The sequence below is a fragment of the Pelodiscus sinensis genome, chromosome 5, assembly GCF_049634645.1.
Source record: "Pelodiscus sinensis isolate JC-2024 chromosome 5, ASM4963464v1, whole genome shotgun sequence".
Taxonomy (NCBI): Eukaryota; Metazoa; Chordata; order Testudines; family Trionychidae; genus Pelodiscus; species Pelodiscus sinensis.
The window spans coordinates 110,310,313-110,333,329 of NC_134715.1; the positions used below are offsets into that span (position 1 = coordinate 110,310,313).

The 23,017-nt window shown below is 43.3% G+C and overlaps 1 long non-coding RNA gene across 3 annotated transcripts in view; it reads right to left on the reverse strand.

Annotated features, from left to right (window-relative positions):
* Positions 1 to 23,017, reverse strand: part of LOC102454236 (uncharacterized) — a 137,527-nt gene that overhangs the window by 85,608 nt on the left and 28,902 nt on the right. The window lies entirely within an intron of this gene.

The following is a 23,017-nucleotide window of genomic DNA, read 5'->3' on the forward strand; positions in this document are numbered from 1 at the left end:
CCTTTAAACCTGCCAGAAGTTGGTACTGACCAACAGGGGACAGATCACTAGCCTAGAATCCAGTCTTCTGACAGTGACCAGTGCCAGGTGCTTTAGAAGGAATGAACAGAACAGAGCAATTTAAGGTTATCTGTTCCCCATTGTCAGTCCCAGTTTCTGGCATGTTTAAAGGACATCCCTGACTTTTCTAATAGCCATTGATGGACCTATCCTCTAGGAGTTTTTCTAGTATGTTTTTTTAACCCAATGATACTTTAGAACTTCATAACATCCTATGGCAATTATTGACTATTCATTGTGTGGAGGCATCTTTCCTTTTGTAGGTTTTAAAAATTCTGCCTCTTCATTTCATCAGATGACCTCTAGTTCTTCCCTATTTGCTTTTGCAACTTGCGATATTGCAGACGTCTATTTTATTCCCTACTTCAGTCCTGTACTACTTATAGGACAACCCGGCCCCATAATCAGGGCCAGTTAATTTCTTTGTTTCAGCAGAAATAGAATCTTGCAGCTCAATACAATTATTAATTGTAAGACCACCAAGTGCCTTTGCATGATTAGTGGAGCTATAAGGCATCCACTCAAACAGGTTAATTTTTTTTCCCACTGAACAGAACAAATTTACAGAAAACGTGGTTTTCAATTAAGTGAAATCTTTCTTAACAGGTGCCTTCTTCCCACAGAACATTTTTACTTTCACTTATTTTCATAGGGGGAAAAAATGAAATATGTTGGATAAAAAATATTTTGATTTGGAAATGCTGCCGTAATGCCTTGTGCAAGGTGTAGTTCAGTTGCCCTACCTCTTTATTATCTTGTATGGCCTTTGCTTCCTGGCTGGATTTTGGAAATATTTCAGATTTCCACAAAAAACCCTAAATGTTCTGCAAGAGAAAAAATGGCCAAAGATGTGCAATTGTGAAGCAGAAACTGGTAGGCTAGCCACAGCAATCCAAGCAGCACATGTTGAATAACTTGCACATGTGTACGCATGCACATGTATATGAACAACTGTTTCTCATTTTGTTACGTAGCAGCTGAAGAGACACTAAGATTTTAATAGCAGATTTTTTTCTCCTGGTCTAAGGTAGAAATTGATTGTGTTATACAATGGCACTCATTCCCCTTCTCATCCCTGACCCCTAACTGGTTAAAGGTAATTGCTTGCTATTTTCCTCTTTGTCCTCAGAAGCAGCAAGACTGAGATCAAGCTGGGACTAAGCAATAGCAATTTTGGGTTGTAATGTTGCAGATTCACAATCTCTGCACTTTTTTTATTATTAAAGGCTATTCCATTGTGGCTTCTCTCTAAGGCTCCCTTCTGCAACTGAATAAGACAAGCTTCCTCAGGAGACTTTCATAGGATAGTTCATTATGTTTAATCAAATAGAAAATAATTTTCTATAATAATAAATGTTCTCTCATGATTTATCCAAAATGAATAAAAGGAACCAGGAAAGAATAGCTAAAAATATTTTTTCAAAAAAGAGCATCAACTTTACACTGACAAGCTTTCCTCATGTAAAATGATCTTTTCTATTAATTGAATTGTATTGGTACATTTAAATAATGAATTCATACTGATGTCATCACCAAATTATTGAAACAACTTGTGCAAAAGATAAATCAAACAATGTATTTTAAAGCAATAGATTGCAGGGTTTGATTTTTGTGCTATGCCTCTTAGGTATGTCCTCACTTCAAGGTGGGATGGGAGGTAGTTCCCAGCTCAACAAGACATAACTGTGCTAGCACAAATCATTCTAATTCACTAAAACTAGTATAGCCACAGTGGCAGAAGTGAGCAGAGGAGCTGGCCACCTTGAGTACCTACCTAGCCAAGGTACACAGGGCAACTAGTCCCTCGCTTTAGCACACTAGCTAGATCAAAGCTAGCACGAGTGTAATGCGAACAGGTGGAACTGAACCTGGCTCGTCTGGAGCTTCATGTGTGAGCCTCTATCACTTGAGCTGAAAGCCAGATGACTCTCAGCTAAGGCTGTACAGGAAATTCATTCTCTCACTGCAAGTGGTCTACGTGCCATTATATGGGACAGTACACTTTACCCAGTAGGTGTGTGGAATACACAAGCATAGGTCCTTGATCCATGAATCAAATCACCAGTTCCTAGTGTACAAAATACTCTTAGATGAAACTAGCTCCCTAGGGCAAATGGAAGCAAAAGTGGCTTTAAAACATCTATTGTACGTTTCCCATTCTGGAAATCTTACATAAACACTCCTGTCAATACTCTCCAAAATGACATTTGCTTTTTTTTTTTTTTTTTTTTTTTGCAGCCACAACCCATTGTTGACTCTTATTTGTGATCCTCCATAATTCCCAGATCCTCTTCCGCAGTACTAGCATCTAGACAGTTATTCCCCAATTTAGTACTCATGCATTTGACTTTTCCTTTCCACTTGCAAAGTACTTTGCACTTAGTTCATTGAATTATCTTGATTAATTCAGACCAATTCTCCAAATTTGTCAAAGTAATTTTGAATTTTAATGCTGTCCTCCAAGATCCTTCTAAAGCTTAATTCACACCATCAGGGGCTCATCCCCCTGCACATACACTAACATGATATCATCATATGCCGGCAATGCCCCTCTGCCATGTATATTGACCAAGCCAGACAATTTCTGCGCCAAAGAATATATGAACACAAATCATACATCAAGAAAGGTAGCATTCATAAACCTGTAGAAGAACACATTAACCTTATTGGATATTCAGTACAGGCAGTCCCCGGGTTACGTACAAGATAGGGACTGTAGGTTTGTTCTTAAGTTGAATTTGTATGTAAGTCGGAACTGGTACATATTGTAGGGGAAACTCTAGCCAAACATTTCTCCAGAGCTCAGTTTTATTCTCCCACACCTCACTTCCCTCAGTCCTTTATTCTCAAGCTGAGGTGTCTGCTGAGAAAAGCCGCTCCGTGTCTCCCTAGTCTGCTGGGGGTGGGGCGCTAGCTTCGTGTCTCCCTGGTCTGCTGGGGGGGAGCAGCTAGTGCGGGGTTGCCTCACCCCGTTTGTAAATAGGGATCCGATGTAAGTTGGATCCATGTAACCCGGGGACTGCCTGTAATTGATTTAAAAGTAGCCATCCTTCTACAATCCCTTTCTCCTCCTCCTCCCCCCCCCCACCATATTACAAAAGGAAACAGCATAACTGCAATTCATTTGCATATCCAATCCAATCAAATTAGGACTGAATAAGGATTTAAATTGGTTATTTCCCTTCTCTTGGTATTTACACCTCCTCATTAAAAAGTTATGAGTAAGCCACATCCACTCTGACTTAATTGGCCTCATCAACACTGGTAAATAACTTCCTTCTTTTCTTTTATAAATATATCCATGCCTCTGTAATGTCCACTCCAATTCATCTGAAGTGGGTTTTACCCATGCAAGCTTATGCCCTAATAAATGTAAGTCTCAAAGATGACACAGGACTCTCCATTGTTTTTGTAGTTACAGACTAACACAGCTATTCCTCTGAGTCTTGTCTCCATTATGAAAGTCATTAATGAAAATATTGACTAGTACTAGACCCAGGGCAGCACCTGGTTAAACCTAATATTAGAACATCCTTTCCCCTTCCCAAGGTTGGCAGTGAACCATTGGTAAGTACTCTTTGATTATGGTTTTTTTCAAGCAGTTTTGCACAGATCCCGTAGTGATTTTATCTAGACCAGTTAACTTGGTTTGCTTATAAGAATATCATGCGGGACTGCTTCAGAAGCCTCAACAACAATCAAAACTATTATATCCACAGCTTCCCACTTGCATAATAACCCTGTCAAAGACGGATATTGAGTTGGGTTGGTAAGATTTGTTCCTGACAAATCCATGCTGGCTGTTCTTTATATCCCTATCCTACAGGAGCTTACAATTTGATGGTTTACTTTTTTGCAGTATCTTTCCAGGTATTGATGGGAGCCTGAATGCATACATATAATTCTTCAAGCCTTTTATTTTTCCCTTTTTAAAGATGGGCAAACATAGCACCTTTCTCCAGCTTTCTGGGACCTCACTCATCTTTCATAAGTTATGTGGGGTAATCACTTGGACACATTTCCTAAACTCGAAATAAGATACACAACTTGAGCTATGTCAATTATGTAGCTTAAGCTATTTCAACTTATTTTCATTTTGGGCACATCTACACAGCACTTATTTCAAAATAGGGCACTTCCCCCAACTTCCCCTACTCCTCATACAATGAGGTTTACAGATGTGTAGACATGAACTATGTTATTTCAGCATAACTGACATTATTCCAAAATAACACTGCTGTGTAGACTTGCCCTGACAGTTCCAGTATTGCCACAGTTAATTCCTTGAGTAACCCAAGGTGAATTTCATCAGGCTGTGTTGACTAGATAACATTTATTTTTAGCCTGTTTTCCTTATTTTCCTTTCTGCTCCTTTGTTAATATAATATTGAGTATATATCATTAACTTTTTAAATCAGCTGTGGCAAACCCATGGCCTCACGAGCCACATGTGGCTCTTGCCCCCCAAAGCCACTCCTGTGCCCTCCCCCCAGGCTTCCCTGTGCTTACTGGGTCAGAGCTGTGGGGTTTTAAAAATGGTGCTCAAGATGGCAGCCATCTTAAAGGGGCAGCCTCCTTTTTAAAAAAATTAAAAATTTTTTTTGTTTTTGCTCAACAATTCTGTTCTGGGAGGGGCTCCCCCCCTACAATTCTGGTGCGGCTCTTCACATTTTTTTTGCCACTGTTTTGGCTCTCTTTGGATTGGCCACCCCTGTTTTAAATAAAGACTGAAACAAATGGGTATTCAACAACTCAGCCTTTTCCTTCCACATGCTCAATTTGTTTATAAAACCTCTTATTGCCTTTTATGTCTCTTGCTATGCATGACTCATTTTGCGCCTTAGCCTTCCTAATTTTGTATTTACATGCTTTGTTATTCTTTTATAGTCAACGTTAGCAATTTGTTAGTGTTTCTATTTTTTATAGGATTCGTATTTGATTTTTCAGGTCATGAAAGAAATCTTGTCCTCTTAGGAAGAATACTAGCTATTCTTCACATTTGGATAGTTTGGTATTGTGCCTTTAGTATTTTCTCTTTTAAAAAACTGCCAGCTCTCCAGAACTCCTTCTGCTCCTCATATTTCTTCCTATGGGATCTATCAATTTTCTGAGATTGCTAAAATCTGCTTTTTTGAACTCTATCGCTTAATACTCACTTTCACTCAAGTTGCCTGCTTCAGATTTCCAACCAATTCCTCCTTGTTAGTAAGAATCAGGTCTAAAATGGCTGTCCCAGTTTACTTCCTTCACCTTTACTGTAGACAACTTTTTGTTTCAGAACTTAGTGGACATTATGGATTGTGCAAAATTACTTTCCCATAGATGTCTGGGTAGTTAAGAGCCTCCACTACCAGTAGGTCTTGTGGTTTGGATATTTTTGTTGTTTGTTCTAGAAATGCCTCATGTCCTGTAAGGATACGTGAATTTCTGTATCCCTGTACAAAAGAGGTGGAAAGGGAAGTTCAGCCATCCCTCCAGTAGATGGACTCCATCAAGAAGCTGGGGTGGGAAGGAGAGAATTCAACCAGAGCATCATCTTCTTCCACCTCTTAAGCTCTTAGCCTGGCAGTCTGGTTAGTGGTACAGACAGAAAGGATGTGTTAGTGGTTAAAAGTACTAGTTTCCACCCAATAATGGCATTGGCAGGATGTAATGTAATAATGCTTATTCTAGCAATGAAGGCCTTGATGCTGCAATTGGCAGTGCACTGGCAGACCTTGCTGTCCACGTGATGTCCTATTCAGGCAGCTCTGTACAGGTGCAAGAATCTTTCGATGCAGGGTTGATGCCAATATATTTTTCAAAGACACCATAATAGAGGCCCAACTTAAATGTATACCCCAAATTAAAAACACAGTAAGAGAACCAAAAAAGTACCTCAATGGCTTAACAACCAACTAACAGAATCAGTGAGAGATAAAAAGACATCTTTTTAAAAGTGGCAGTCAAATCCTAGTAAGGAAAATATAAAAGAGTATAAACATTGTAAAATTAAGTTTAAAATATAATAAGAAAAGCTAAAAAGGAGTTTAAAGAACAGCTAGCCAAAAACTCAGAAAGTAACAGCAAAATGTTTTTTAAGTACATCAGAAGCAGGAAGGCTGTTAAACAACCAATGGGGCCTCGGATGATCGAGATGCTAAAGGATCACTCAAAGATGATGAAGTCATTATGGAAAAGCTAAATGAATTCTCTGCTTCAGTCTTCACAGCTGAGGATATTGGGGAGCTCCCCAAACTTGAGCCATTCTTTTTCTATGACAAATCTGAGGAATTATCCCAGATCGAGGTGTCATTAGCAGAGGTTTTAAAACAAATTGATAAACTTAACGGTAACAAGTCACCAGGACCAGATGGCATTCACCCAAGAGTTCTGAAAGAACTCAAATGTGAAATTGTGGAACTACAGGCAGTCCCCGAGTTACGCGGATCCGACTTATGTCGGATCCGCAGTTATGAACGGGGCTTTTCTCGCCCCGGAGGAGCCGCGGTCCCGGCACCCGTGTTCTCTGGGGCGAGAAAAGCTGCTCCCCGTCTCCTTGGTCTGCTGGTCAGTTTCAGCAGCGGCTGAATCAGGACGCCTGGGGCAGAGCAGCTGGGGTGCTGCTGGGTTGCTCCAGGAGTGCCGAGGAGCGGCGCTACTGGAGCAACCCAGCAGCACCCCAGCTGCTCTGCCCCAGGCGTCCCCAAGTCAGCCGCTGCTGAAACTGACCAGCGGCTGACTACAGTAAGCCTGAGGCAGAGTTGCTCTGCCCCCGGCTTCCTGGAATCAGCCACTGATCAGTTTCAGCAGCAGCTGACTTGGGGACGCCTGGGGTTCTTAAGTTGAATCTGTATGTAAGTCAGAACTGGCATCCAGATTCAGCCGCTGTTGAAACTGATCTGGACGCCAGTTCCGACTTACATACAGATTCAACTTAAGAACAAACCTACAGTCCCTATCTTGTACGTAACCCAGGGACTGCCTGTATTAACTGTGGTTTATAACCTAGCCTGTAAAATCAGCTCCTGTACCTAATGACGGGAAGATAGCTAATGTGATGCCAATATTTTTAAAGGGCTCTAGAGATGGCCCTGACAATTACAAATCGGTAGGTCTAATGTCAGTTCCGGGCAAATTAATAGAAACTATAGTAAAGAATAAAATTGTCAGACACACAGATGAACATAATTTGTTGGGGAAAGACAACATGGCTTCTGTAAAAAAGAGAAATCATGCCTTACTAGAGTTCTTTGAAGGGGTCAACAAACATGTGGACAAACAGGATAAAGTGGATATTGTAGACTTAAGTTTCCAGAAAGCTTTAGACAAGTCCCTAACCAAAGGCTCTTCAGTAAAGTAAGTTGTCATGGGATAAGAAGGAAGGTCCTTTCATGGATTGATAACTGGTTTAAAAAAAAAAGGAAACAAAGAGTAGATATAAATAGTAAGTTTTCTGAGTGAGGGAATTTCTGAACTTTGATTTGTCCTTTTCATATATGTTCATTTTTTTAAATTGTATCCTTTGGTATATATGGTCGTGACTATTTTCTTCCACTATTTGATCTGAGGAAGTGGGTCTGGCCCACGAAAGCTCATCACCTAATAAACCATCTTGTTAGTCTTAAAGTGCTACATAGTCCTGTTTTTTGTTTCAGCTACACCAAACTAACATGGCTACATTTCTATCACTATTCACCAAACTAAGTGATTGGGCAACAAAATGGCAAATGAAATGTAATGTTGATAAGTGTAAAGAAATGCACAATGGAAAACAATCCCAAGTATACATACAATATGATGGGGACTAATTTAGCTACAACTACTGAAGAACGATCTTAGAGTCACTGAATAGTTCACTGAAAACATCCACTCAGTGTGCAGCAGGAGTCAAAAAAGCAAATAGAATGTTAGGAGTCATTAAAAAAGGGACAGAGAATACAACAGAAAAACCATGCTTCTATATAAAACCATGATACACCCACATCTAGAATACTGCATACAGATGTGGTTACCTCATCTCAAAAAAGATATATTGGTATTGGAACAGGTTCAGAAAAGGGCAACAAAAATGGGGTTTGGAATGGGGCCCATGTGAAGAGGGATTAAAAAGAGTTGGACTTTTCATCTTAGAAAACAGAAGACTAAGGAGAGGGGATATGATAGAGGTCTACACAATCATGACTGGTGTGGAAAAAGTGAATAAGGAAAAGTTATTTACTTATTCCCACAATATAAAAAATAGGGATCACCAAATCAAAGTAATAGACTGCATGTTTAAAACAAACAAAAGGAAGTTTTTCTTCACTCAGCGCACAATCCGTGGAACTCCTTGCCAGAGGATGTTGTGAAGATTAGGAATAAAAGGATTCAAAAAAGAGCTAGATAGATTTGTGGAGGTTAGGTCCATCAATGGCTTTTAGCCAGGATGTGTAGGAATGGCGTCCCTAGCCTCTGTTTCTCTGGAGGTGGGTGACAGGGGAGGGATCACATGATGATTACCTGTGGTGATCCCTCCCTCTGGGTGGGGCATCTGTATTGGCCATTGACAGCAGACAAGATACTGGGCTAGATGGACCTTTGGTCTGATCCATGTTTACCCAGTAGTTACTTTTTAATCCTGCTGTTTTAGCTTTGTAGAACAAGCAATGGGTGTGTGAGCAGAATTCTATTCTATTCCAGTTTATGCATTTCCGTAAATCCTGATCGCAGAATTTCTATTGCTCATAATGAGCAAGTCAGAAAGAATACACCTTTATTTTGAGACTCAGGGCTGCCAGGTTGAGGCTTAGTGAAATACCTATGTTTGTAGATTGGTAAGATTTGATCTGGACTCACTATGGGTATGTCTGCACTAGAAAATAATTTCACAATAACTTATTTTGAAATAATTCCCAAAATAATCATTTCGAAATAGCGCATCCACACTGATTAGAGCCTGCATCGGATTTAAATCCCTGGAAGCACTCCGGGAAGGATGCCAGCAGAGTGGACACTCCCTGTAGCTGCTTGCTGAGGCTAGCTAACCGTGCTTACCGGGGCTCCTCTCTACAGCCACATCTCAAATGCCACTCCTCCATTGCCCACCCCCTTGCAGGACACCAAACTCATACGGTGTGCTCTGGGGTTGCCCTGTCAGATGCCACAGCATTTCCAGCATGGAGCCAGAGTTGCTGTAAAGCAGTGCCCGGCTCATAGGCCTTGTGCTGTGCCTCTTGTCACACTTCATTCAAACTGCCCACATGCTGCTTCAGCACGACAACAACCAGCCCCAGCCAGCGGACCCCTTCATCCAGGCACTGGCACTCCTGCTGCAGCAAATGATTCTCAATCCCTACATACTGTGGAACGCCACTTCTGGCAGAGGGAGACCGGTTCCAACTGGTGGGACTGCATCATCCTGCAGCGATGGGACAACCAGCAGTGGCTCTAAAACTTCCATGTGTGGAACGCCACTTTCTTGCAGCTCTGCAAATGGCTTGCCCCTGCCCTCTGGCAATAGGACATCTGATTGCAACTCACCGTCACCCTGCCGAAACGTGTCACCATTGCCTGTGGAAGCTCACCACATTGGACAGCTACTGCTCTGTCGGGAACCAGTTCTGCATAGGGCAATCCACAGCTGGGGCCGTGCTCCTTCAGGTAGTCAAAGCCACAGTGCTTCTGCAGAGGGTTGTCACTCTAGGGAATGTCAACCCACTGTAGATGGCTTTGCCACCATGGGCTTCCCCAACTATGGGGGAGGGGCCATAGACAGCACTCTCATCCCCTGACCACTGTGTCTTGGACTATATCAACAGGAAGGGATACTTCTCTGATGATGATACAGGCACTGGTGGACTACACAGGACAGTTCACGAACATTAATGTCGGCTGGTTGGAGAAGGCGCAAGATGTCCACAACTTCCAGAACTCAAACCTGTTCCAGAAGATGCGTGCCAGCACTTTTTTCCCCTGACTACACCATCAGAGGTGGGGACTTGGACATGCTGATCTGCATTCTGGGCGATGCAACCTACCCAGTGCTCCCTTGGCTCATGAAGCCCTACACAGGCATCTCGGACCCCACCAAAGAGAACTTCACTGCCAGACTCAGCAGGTGCCACATTGTGGTGGAGCGTGCCTTCAGCTGCGTAAAGGGGAGGTGCAGAAGTCTCCTCACCCATCAGGATCTCAGTGAGCACAACATCCTCTACATGGTGGTGGCAGCACATTATGTGCACCACAACATATGTGAGAGCAAGGGGGGATTTCCTTGCCAGGGTGGGGGACAGAGGCTGATAGGCTGGCCAGGGTATACGAGCAGCCTGACACCAATAACATCAGGGGACTGTGCACATCCAGGAGGCCCTGAGGGAGAGTTTCAGGCCACCTGTGAGACTCTGCCCCAAGCCTCTCCACAAGGGGTCCCTGCATTGCCCATGTGTGTGTCTCCCCCCAAGCAGATAAATAAGTCTTTTGTCTGAAAAAAACCCTGTTTATTTGGGGGATATATGCAACAGGGGAGAGACTTGGGAAAGCACCTGGAATGGGAAAGGAGGGAAGAGGTCTCAGGGATGGAGCTGGAACTGGCGCCTGCCTCTAGTAGCTCAGGTGGCTTCACCTGCCCAAAAGGTCCTACCTCCACATGTTCGGGGGCCCTGAAGGCTCCGGGGGGGGGTTAGGAGGGGAAGCCTACAGAAGTGGGGCGGTGGCTGGTGGCCTGCTCCATGCATGCGGCCATGCTCTCCATCACAAAGGTTACGGAGGAGCAAATGGTCTCATGCTGGGGTGGCAGCCGGTCCCACACTGACTTCTGCTGCTCCTGATCAGACTGGTGCTCCTCCCAGCCAGTGGCCCGCTCCCGGCACTCCTCATTGAACCCCTAGATGAGGGACTGGAAGCAGGCCATCTTGTCCCTCATGAGGTCTTCCTGTGTTCACTTCCTCTGGCGGATCCCAGGAAGATGGTCTGGGAGGTGGTGGATATGCCAAGTGTACATCTTCTGGACCAGCTGTGAAGAAAAGTTACAAGGGCAATCATCCCAGGAGACAGCGTGCATGAAGCCTAGCCCTCATCTCTGCACCAACAATGAAGGTCTCGCTTCAGACAATGACGATGTGCTTCGAGCAAGGCCATCTGTTGCCAAGACAGCAGGCACTTTCCTGCAGGGGCACAGACATCCCAGGAGAGCATTGCTACACCCAGAGACAAGCAGGCATGGGAAGGTGCCATCCAGTCCAGGAGCTTGCAGGTGGGAGGAGGTGAACAGTTTGGCTGCCTTCTGCATCTTGCACAGGCAGCATCCAGAGAGCAAGAACTTCCATCACTGCCCATCGGGGAGGGGGTGGAGGGGAGAGAGGTGTGTGTGAGCAGCAGAGGCCACTTGCTGGAAAGTGTGCTACTGGGGTCCCCTCCTCTTCTTCCTCCCGGCAAGTTCCCATGCACAGGATGAGTCTCCTCTGCATCGCCATGCTTGACCGAACCTGATGCTGCCCAACCATGGCAATGATCCTGTGCCGCGTGCAGCATCTCTATGAGTTTCTGTAACCCCCGTCTCCTTTGCAGTGGCTTGTTGTGGGAAGGTGTCCCACCATGGAGGCCGAAGTAAGGTAGGCCTCTCCAGGAACCTTGTGAGAAGGACCAAGGGGTTCTTGTATGAGCACGTCATGGGGCTGAGTGCTCCAGACTGGTGCTCCATGTGCACGGGATGTTGTGCAACACACCCTCAAGCTGAGAAGGCCGAGTGAAGAGCATGCAGCCCCTTGTATGCCCCCGTGTGTAGATAGGGAAAGTTATGGAACTCATCTGAAGTGCTTTTGCTGGGATTGTCTGAGGCCTAGGAAACATCTTGTGGGATGGGGGGTACTGGCTCTAGGGTGATGAGCAGTACCTGGCTGGTGCACATGGTGCCCTGGCTGGCCTGCTCCTCCTCCTCACAATCCCGCCCTTATGAAGGCTGACGCTGGGTATGTCCTAGCCGGATTCGACGACAGTCAGGGGAGGGGGGTGACTGCCCCTGTCCCAGGATGGCATCCAGCTGCTTTTAGTAGTGGCAGGTGTGAAGAAACATCCCAGAGCATCCACTTTCCTCCCTGGCCTTGTTGTAGGCCTGCCAGAGCTCCTTTATTTTCATGTGGACCTAGGTAACAGTCTGCATATGTCCTTTTTCAGCTGGTAGCCATACAGCTGTAGATATCCACATTCCTCCTCCTGATGTGGAGATCCTAGGGGCTGACCTCTTCCCCCCCCAACTTCGATGGAGTCCAGGATCTCCGCACTAGTCAAGGCTGGTGCCCTCTTTTGTCCCTGGTTGGGACATCTGAGGGTGCTGCAAGGGTGCAGCCAGCCATGAGAGGTGCAGAGGGAGGGTTGGGGTTACTCCTGGCTCCTGCGATGGGTGCAGTGTGACACGGAGCTGGCAAAAACTCTCCTCGTGCCACAAGCCCTTGTCCTTCTGCCTGCTGCTTTAAAAGTGTCACACAACAAGGGGTGTGTGAGATGCCAGGTGTGGCCAGAGTGGCCACAAGTACAGCTGTGAGAGACCACTGAAGGCCATTTATTTTGAAATGGCAGCAGCTGATAGTCCACACTCACACTATTGCCAAAAAAAATTTTTTTTTTTAAATAAGCATTTATTCCTCATGGAAAGATGGAGTTATTTCAAAATAATGGTGTTGATGCTCCACTTGTTATTTTGAAATAACTCTCCTAGTGTAGACCAGGGTTGAAAGTGAGTTCATAAGGAACCACCTTGTGTTATTTTAAACACTTTTTCCAGAAAAGCTGCAAAATGAAATACATTTTACATTACATACATGGACTACATTAAATAGATAACAAAAATCATTGTGATGAGTCACATTCTCTAAAAGATGCTTTTAAAAATAAAAAGCTCTCTTATTTTGAATTCCATCAGAATGTAGTTTAAGTGGAAGTTATGGTATGCAGTTCGTGTAGGAGCGAACACTTACGCATGCTACTCTTTTACCTGTTGACTAAAGTAAGTCCATACCAACTCAAATCACTACTGCAATAAAATACATGTTTATAGAAGATTAAGTCTATATAACTTTAATACTATGGAAGATGATAATATTCAATCCTGAGGATGACCATCACCAATAGGTTTTCAGATTTAGGTTGCAAGATTCTTGGAGTAGAAACAACTTGTTCTTCCATCTCTGCATAGGGACGAGCTTTGTCACTAGCTTACAAATAACCACCCATGGGTACCCCACTTCTAAGTCTGTGACATTATTTGTATCAAAGTAACTATCCACAAACACAAGATTAAAAAGAAACATGAGATGTGCCCAGTTGCCATGATCTACTCTGCATGCGGGCAGTACATCTGATGCAAAACATGTTGGGTGTAATCAACTAGGCAAAAAAAAGCAGCCAAGCAAGTGAGCCATGCATTCATAGGATACTTACAAAAGGCCATGTTAAGAAATGGGTAGCCATTTCAAAGTTCAAGGATAACAAGACATTACTAAAGTTAAATTTGGTTCCCCTTCACCAGGTCAGTTTTCATGGGTGGGCTTGAGAGTCCAACAAGAACAGTAGTGTAGTTGAAGGTAAATGCAAATAGACACGCACACTTCTCACTTGTGGAATATGGAATTTAGTTTGTTTACTCACCTTTAAAAAAAAATCCACCATATTACCATAAGAGTATTCCCTAAAGCCAGCTTAACTTTCCCAGGTAACTTCTGCCCAGCTACAGCTGATCTTCTAGTGGGAGATATAGACAATATAGGAATTCTGATGTCATTTCCCTCCTTGCTATCAATACAGCAGGAGGAAGACAACATGTCCAGAAGAAAAGGCACAGATGCTCTTCATCTATGCCACACTGATTTTCAGTTCCATTTTTGCCCTGTCATGGCTTTGTGTGACCGAGTATAATTACAGTAAACTCAGGCTGCTCCGATGTTGCACATGAAAACTGGCTTTGACTACAGTAAATGATGAGCTGTAAGTCACTGTTTTTGACTTGCATTCCTTTCTGTTTAAACCATACCTCAGGACCTGACAAAGGATGTTACAGGTAAAGCTCTTGTGCAATCTTAAGTATACAGGCAGTCCCCGGGTTATGTACAAGATAGAGACTGTAGGTTTGTTCTTAAGTTGAATCTGTATGTAAGTCGGAACTGGCGTCCAGATTCAGCTGCTGCTGAAACTGACCGCCAGTTCTGACTTACATACAGATTCAACTTAAGAACCCCAAGTCCCCAAGTCAGCGGCTGCTGAAACTGATCAGCAGCTGATTCCAGGAAGCCCGGGGCAGAGCAACTGTGCCTCGGGCTTCCTGTAGTCAGCGCTGGTCAGTTTCAGCAACGGCTGACTTGGGGACGCCTGGGGCAGAGCAGCTGGGATGCTGCTGGGTTGCTCCAGTAGCGCGGCTCCTCGGTGCTACTGGACCAACCCAGCAGCACCCCAGCTGCTCTGCCCCAGGTGTCCTAATTCAGCCGCTGCTGAAACTGACCAGCAGCGGCTGAATCAGGACGCCTGGGGCAGAGCAGCTGGGGTGCTGCCGGGTTGGTCCAGTAGTGCCCAGAGCGGCGCTGCGGGACCAACCGGCAGCGCCCCAGCTGCTCTGCCCCAGGGTCCACAAGAAAAGCCTGGTCTGCTGGGGGGGGCACACTAGCTGCGCCCCCCCCCAGCAGACCAGGGACACGGGGAGCAAAGCCACAGCGGCAGGGTGCCGCGCCTCTGAGGCTTTGCTCTGGCGCGGGACCCGCCCGCTGCGGCGGGTTCCCACGCTTCTGAGGCTTTGCCAGAGCAAAGCCTCAGAAGCGCGGGAACCCGCCGCTGCTGCGGCTTTGCTCGCGGTGCCCCTGGTCTGCTGGAGATGGTCCCCAGCAGACCAGGGGCACCAGGAGCAGCTTTTCTCACCCCGGAGGTCGAGGTGGCGGACCGCTGCCTGTGAGCTCCGGGGCGAGAAAGTCCCGTTCGTAAGTGTGGACTGCCTGTACTGCAGTGAGCATGACTGGAACAATGGATTGGAACTGGAGTTGTGTTTAATTACACTTGCACTGATAACATGGTTAGGTTACATACCAATATCAAAGTTCATTAGAATTAATGACTGTGCACCTTCACTTCATCTTTGTGTGACTTTCTACTAAAGTCAATTGAGATATGCTGGAGTCATCAGCAATAATAGCTCTGGCATTGCCCCTTAACCAACCTTATATGGAAGCTGAGCAGAAGTGACTCTTAAGCCACCTCCTCCTGTCTGCCTGTCCCATCCCCTTTAATCAATCAATGATATTACACTATATTAGAGACCAGCCAACACAGAATTAAGTACTTATTACAGGTCACTCCCATGTTTATTACAGCATACATGTACATGCTTGTATGGAATTATTATTATTTGGCAAATGTTATACTTCCAACCTAATTCACCAGAATACTTCAAATGAATTGAATAGTCAAAGTGCAATTTAACTGGAATCACAGTTGTTTGGAGTCAGAGTGGCACAAAGCATCCAAAATGTATTAGTGAGTTTTGCCTCTAATAACATTACTTTGCAGAGATAAGCAGTCTGAGTTTTATGGTTAGAAGATAGTTAGCCTGGCAAGTGTGTTTCCTTGCAACTGACTAGGGAGATGAAATGTATAAATCAGGAAGCTTGACTTATTGTTTTCTAAATTGGATAGTTTGTATAATGGGTTATGCAGAATCCTATTGTCTGTTCATGAAACAGAACCTCGTTGTACCCTAGCAGGTTGCAGATTCTTTTCACTGGAAGTGAACAACATTAATATTGTCTAATACTTATTTTTCAAAGACACAGATGCTTCTAAATTATCTAGCTTCATTGCACTCTAAATCTATTGCGTTTAAGATCAATTGGCAAGACTTACTAAAAGTTCTTTCAGTGAAAAAAATTGGGCAAAACAATTTTTATATTCCATTTCATGTGCTTTGATTTCTGTAATTAAAGACTAGCAAAATTGTAAATTGAATATATAATCCTGCTTCCCTCAGAATTCCATTGAATAAGATAGAGTAAGTAAAACTATTGGTGTATCTAGGCACAATATAAGTCAAGAGCAGGGTCCAACCCCACTATACAAAACAGTCATTGCCCTGATGTGTTTACACCACCTAATTTAAGAAACAACAACTGAGCTGTTAGTAAGTAGGTTTACAATTTTACCTGGGTGTCAATTAAATGCCGAATACCTTTACCTTTATGCAGGCAAGGCTCTTAAGTTTTCTCAAAGAAATCAGTTATTTAATCTTGTCCTCTATAGAAGTTTAGTGTCCATTATGAAATATAAATAATGAGAAAAAATTACTGTTAATTTTGAGATTGTTTAAAAGATCCCCAAAGACAGACCAAAATAGTGTAGTTTAAAATAATTACTAAGCTATGCACGATGAGGTATTTCCAGATTTGGGAGGATGACTAAGTATGAGATACCTTGGGTACTAACTGTATGCTAGGAGCACTTGTTCATGAAAGGAAGTTAGTTTCCTGTTACTAACAGAAACTAGACAGTTGTATTTGACTATTTGTCAGTGACGGGAAGTAGCAATGTGTGGGAAGGAAACGTTTTAGATTTTGGTTAGATTTATTTTGTACATTTGTCCAAATACTATAAGGGGGTGATGATTATATGTTATCAATAATCAAGTTTTCTGCCCATAATAAAGGGTCCTGAAAGTTATCCTGGAACGAGGAGTAATGGTAGTTCGGAATAGGAAGCCTAATCCAAACTACCTAGTCCGTGCCGCGTGTAGCCACGCGGCATGGAGTCCGCACTAGTGGACAATATGCAAATGAAGCCCAGGAAATTCAAATCCCGGGCTTCATTTGCAACTCCGGTTGCCTACATTACCACCCTAGTTCGAACTAGGGTGGTAGTGTAGACATACCCTTAGAGACTGTTGTAGTTCCTGGAAGCTTACAAATTCCATAGTTGAATATGCATGACTAGATCATGCCTATGTTTCCTGTAGGTCCCTGAATTTGAATTAAAGAACAGGAGAAAATACATTTATCAACACTGCTACATAGCAACACTGTGGGTGGAGCTGCAGGACTAGGACAGAGAAATGGGGGAAGGGGTGCAGCTCTGTACAGGGCCAAAGAGCAGAAGTGCATCTAGGGCATATATAGCCGTGCTGGTACATACTTACTAAAAAACAAAAAACTGCAGAATTCCCCACCAAAGCTGTTGACTTTTGAGCTAAGGTCAATAGACTTGTTCCCACCAAACCATAAATAGTAATGAAATGAGCAGTAAAGCTCTTCAATGCTCCATCTGCCCTTCCTTTCACAGTCAGTCACCCTTCTTGACCACCACCTTTCCATTGCCCACAGTCCCTTTAAAGTGCTTTCTTTAAAAGGCCATTTCCTTTACTCACTTCACAGGGCTGTCAAAGATTAGTGACAATTTTGCAGTGCCCTGAAGATGAAGAGGCTAGTTTCTCCTCTGGGTAAAAGCAGGGGAAAAGAGAGGTGCTCATGCGCACCATGGAAGGGACATACAGCAACATAAGCAGCAGCATTGAGCTGTAATTTGTTCAGCACGGTCTGCCCAAGGCACATATTCCTGTAGTTAGTGGAGTAAAAAAATGGCCCCTGCACACAGGGCCATCCTTAGGATTTATGGTGCCCTAGGCGGGATTATTAAACTGGTGCCTCTATGCCTGACTTGCTCTTAGCAACACAAACATAAGCTTACAGTATTGGAAAACTTGCCACATGCACGTTATAAAAACAGTTTAACTTAATTAAGCACACTGTAATGCTGATGGACTAGCACTAAAGAAGTAGCACTATAGAAAAAAATCTGATTTATTGGCAGAATGATGCAAATAATATAATTTTTTAAATTGGTCAACGTTTTATTGGAAATTAATATGAAGAACCCTGCCCTCTTTCACCAGCTGCAAGATGGGGGCCAGCTGAAGGCCAGGGTTGGTCCATGGAGTCCTGCCCACCCCAGACAAACTTGAGATCAGGCTCGGCCTATGCAGGTCCTCTCACCCCTCCCCCCGGAGAAGCCGCTAACAGGAAAGCAAAGCTCTGTCCCCCTGGGAGAGTCGTCAGCATAGCACTGTCACCCTTGTAAGCTCCGTAATCTCTTCCAGCTCTCTCCTGAGTTCTGCACCTTCTTCCTGCCCTGACTCCTGCTCCCCCACCTCCCTACCCTAGTCCCCCCTCCACCCAGACCCTGTGCCCTGAATCCACCTCCCTGCTCTCACTCTATCACCGTCTGCCCTGAGCTGCCTCCACAAGCCTTCCAGCCCCCTGCCCACACATCGTAACCCCTACCAAAAGTCCCCCATATCTCTGCCCTGACTCCTGCCCTAACACCACGCACCAAACCCTCAGCCCCCTACCTCTTGCCTTCACTCCAGCACCCTTCAACCCCTGCCCTGAGTTGCCCAACTCTCCCAGCCCCCTGCCCTCACTCCTGTACCCCCACCCCTTTTTATTCTAGCAAAAAAGACAGAAAACTTGCAAATACTGTCCACCAAAAAAACTGTATCTGATGTTTTAATCACTTTCCTTCTGATATTAATACAAACTTCCTTTTCCCCTTCATTTTCAAAAAATTCTATCATTTACATAAAGCATGTACATTTTCCTTTTATTTTGTAACCTCTCCACCTCTCCACTCCCCCCCACTCACTCCCCCCTTCCCCAAAATTACCTCTTAAAGATCCAGATATGCTCATAGGGACATAAATATGTAATCACAACATGCATAATATCTCCTCTCAAAGATTTTCTCTTTAACCATGAAGCTTAGAAATGTTTGAAGAAAACAGAGAGTGCCACTTAGTAACAGGACTGCAGGAGCTGGGATTTATGGACCCCAGAGACCCCAGCAGCCAATCCTCTCCCTCAGACTGTGCTGCAGGCAGCGCATTCGGCTCTCTCTAGGACCCAGCAGCCCTGCTGTTGCATGTTCCACTGCTTCCCATTGCTCCTGGCAGAGTGGTGCCCCAGAAATACTGGTGCCCTAGGCAACTGCCTATTCTGCCTATGCCTAAGGACAGCCCTGCCTGCACACACATCTCTGAACATCCCTCCAAAATGATCACTCACACCTACCACCATCACTTCTTTTTTTCCTTTTCAGGTATCACAGTTTAAATTGGGGGTGGGGTTGATTTAACTTCTACTAGCTTCCATAGAGCCAGGATCTCACCTAGGATGGATAGAGGAAAGCAAGTACATGCATATAGTGAAAGGATGTTGCCCAGCCCTTATGCATCTGCAATTTGATAATTTTTCTGGACAGCACATAGAGGCTCTGCACGCTTTTGCTTTGCATGCAGCACTTATCCATGATTAACCCCTCTAAATGTCAGAGATTATATTTTGATCACCCACCCTCTCCATTTTGGAGTCCCATAATTTTTAGCATTGTTTTAAAAATGTGAACAAGAGTTTTCAATACAAAGTGTGGGTAGGTAGAAAATGGTTAAACAGCAACAATAAAGAACATAACAAAAGTTGTGAGAGTGATGCACTGAACATACTGCTTATCAAAAGGGAGGAAGAGTGCTGCATTCTATTTGTATCCAACTTAAAGAAACTGAGAAATTTGTCCTCGTCTCAGAAAAAAACATCTCTTTTGGGGTTTGAATATTAAAGCAGTATTTATAGTAGCTTGCTGCTTTTTAAAATAAAAGTGTTCCACATCTATGCTGCTTCTCCTAAGGACAACTTAAAAATTAAGGAGATTCCTGCATAGTTTTTTTTAAATTTGCATAAAAAGATAAATTAATTGAAAACATTCTACTGCTGATGACTTCGCCATCTCTGACGCAACCTTCATACTAGGCTTTGGATCAGCCCACAATTGAAGGTCTGATCATTTGATTGAAGCTGATGCAGTGGTAATTCAGCAAAGATAAAATATTCCAATGTAAAATTTTCTACCACTCTACAGAACAATAAATATAACACAAAATATAGAAACAGAAAAAAACCTGTGATTTTGAAGTCCACCCATCAGACTGAACTGGGATTACTAAACAAGGATCACTCAAGGACAAATATATTATACATTTCATAAAGCTACACTTCAAGTGCTAAACGAAAGAAACAATCAGGTTCACCCAACATTCTGATATTTAATTAGGGAACAAACACCATGCTAGGAGTAGGGTGGCGTTTATGGAATATTCATGCTGCTTTGATGTTAGGAGGTACAAGATAAAACATCTTGTAAAAGACAAGGTACTTAAGAAGAGATTGTTTCAGGCATGATAAAATGTGTAACAATCACTCTCCTTACTTGCTGTTCCAGTAAAAACTATTAGGAGTGAAAAATTGTCTTGGTAATTCTAGAATGAGAGAACACTTAAAACAGTAGGGCATCAGGTTCATCTGAGAGAAGCTAATTAAGCCAATTTATTTTTGGAATATTCTCATCAAAATGCTCTGTCACTTGCACAGTTGTAAGCAAGACCATCAACGCCAAGCACTACCACCATGTGAGCAACTGCAGACAAACACTTGGCCCAATAGGTTTCAAGTAGAATCATAGTAGTGTTCCACACAACAGTGCATTAAGTGTTGTAAGAGTCTCTCCTTACTATCAAAAATAAAAGGCATTGTCTCTTTAAAAATGTACATCTCGTTGAAAAGTCAAATGGGAGAATATTTTACTAACTATTTTTGTGACCCAAGTTACTACAGTATCTTAGCACAACAAAGGTACTGTTGTGGTTAGCTCTTATAGACTAAGTCCAATAAATGTTTTGAAACCATAATTGGAGTTATAAAACACCTAGAGGAACATGATATTAAAGGGACTAACCAGCAGGATTTCTGCAGTGGAATATAACACATCATTCATGTTAGAATTCTTTGAATAGGTCAGTGAGATAGTGAATAAAGAAAAACCAACTGATATTAATAAACAGACTGGGAACTTCCAAATCACTCTCATAATAAGACACACATTCAATGGGGGGGGGGGGGGAGGAAGGCATGCAGATTCAAAACTGATAAAAGGAAAGCATTTCATATAACATTCAGACTTTGGAACTCATTGCTACAAGTTATTACTGAAGCCAAAAGCTTAGCAGGATTCCAAAAGGATTTATAAAGATAACACACATCCAATTATAATAGTAATTTTAAAAAAATACACAAGAGCTTTGAAAAGAATATAAACCTTTGAGTTTCAATGCATAAACTAGTCTAACCACCAAGGACTAGGAGGAAATGTTCCCTGAGGTGGTTTATTGCATAACTGCTTATGACAGGATTTCTTCCTCTGAAGTTGCTAGTAGTAGTCATGGTGAGAGACAGGATACAATGGCAATTCCTAGATTCCTAATTTTCTATTATTATGCTTATCCTCACATCACTCTTGGAGTGTAGCAAAATATTTATCCTCAACGTACAAATGAGGTGCTGAGGTCCAGCATGGCTAAGGCCCTGATCTTGTGAGGGTATGTCTACACTAGCCCCCTAGTTCGAACTAGGGAGGCTAATGTAGGCATTTGAAGTTGCAAATCAAGCCTGGGATTTAAATATCCTGCGCTTGATTTGCATCTTCCCAGCCGGTCATTACTTTTTTGAAATTTACAAGTCTGGACTAACTGTCCGTGTCTAAATGCGGCAGGGACCCGGTAGTTCAAATTACCTGTTGTTCCTCCTGGAATGAGGTTTAACGGGTAGTTCAATTTAGGGGCTTTAATTCGAACTACCAGGTCCCTGCCACGTGTAGACGCGGGCAGTTAGTCTGGACTTGTAAATTTTTTAAAAAAAGCGACCGTCCGGGAAGATGCAAATAAGCGCGGGATATTTAAATCCCAGGCTCGATTTGAAACTTCGAATGCCTACATTAGCCTCCCTAGTTCAAACAAGGGGGCTACTGTAGACATACCCTGAGATATTCAGTTGTCTAACTCCAATTGAAATCAGGGGTATTTGTGAAGCAGAAATTGAATTGGAGGAACCAGCTCACATGGCACATGACAGGGAAGATGTTAAGAGGTGGGAAAACATTGGCAGGCACCTGTGGGACATACAGTCAAACTGATTGTCATATTACTCTGTATTTTTAACCATTATGTTCCTTGGGTTCATATTATGTATGCTGATGTTTTAAAGTTTGCCTTGAGATTGATGAAGAAAATAGTCTTATCGAGATGGGAGGAACAAATATAAGAGCTAACACGCACGTGAATTTTGCTCAAAGAAAAAGACCATCACCTGGTCCTTTACACAATGTAAATTCCACATTGGATCCACATAAACAAGAATATGGTGGCCTCTCTCTTTACATGTTCCCATCATTGCTAATTTACGCATGACCTGTGTAGAGAACCCCCTCATCATTATGCAGGGTATGGAGACATTCCTAATTTTCCCTTAACCTGTGCTGACCCAATGTTTCTCAAACACTATGCAAGCCCATAAACTTCAGTAGCAGCTGAGAAAGCGCAGAGACCTGGCTCCTAAGTAGGAGTGTATTTCCCACCGTCACATACTGGACATTCCACTGAAAAGCCCAGTTACTCTGACTTAACTAGGGAAACTGAATTTTACTCTGAGTAAATACAATCTTACAAAGAGGATACATTTGATCGTATTCTTTGATCCCTAAGTCAGTTCACCTTGATTATGTACAAGAGACTATGACTTTCCAAAACTAGATCCACAATATCCTAATCCAGTGGTTCTCAACTATACAACTACAACCCATGTCAACCCTCAGGGCCATCACATAGCATAGGATGAAGCTTATATTACATATTGTGGGGCACGTTTGCTACCCACAATGGTAAATAAGTTGAAAACTGCTGCCTTAATTTAAAGGTAGGCAGAAAAGGATATGAACTGAGATCTGCAAGCATCCTCAGTGATTAACAGAGAAAGTGAAAACATAGCCAATTAATGTCAAACAGTGCACTAAAAATACTGCATATATAAAAAAAGGACTGATCACTTTCTGAGCCAAACTCCAAATGTGTTCGGTAGAAGTGCTGCTTGAATAAAGA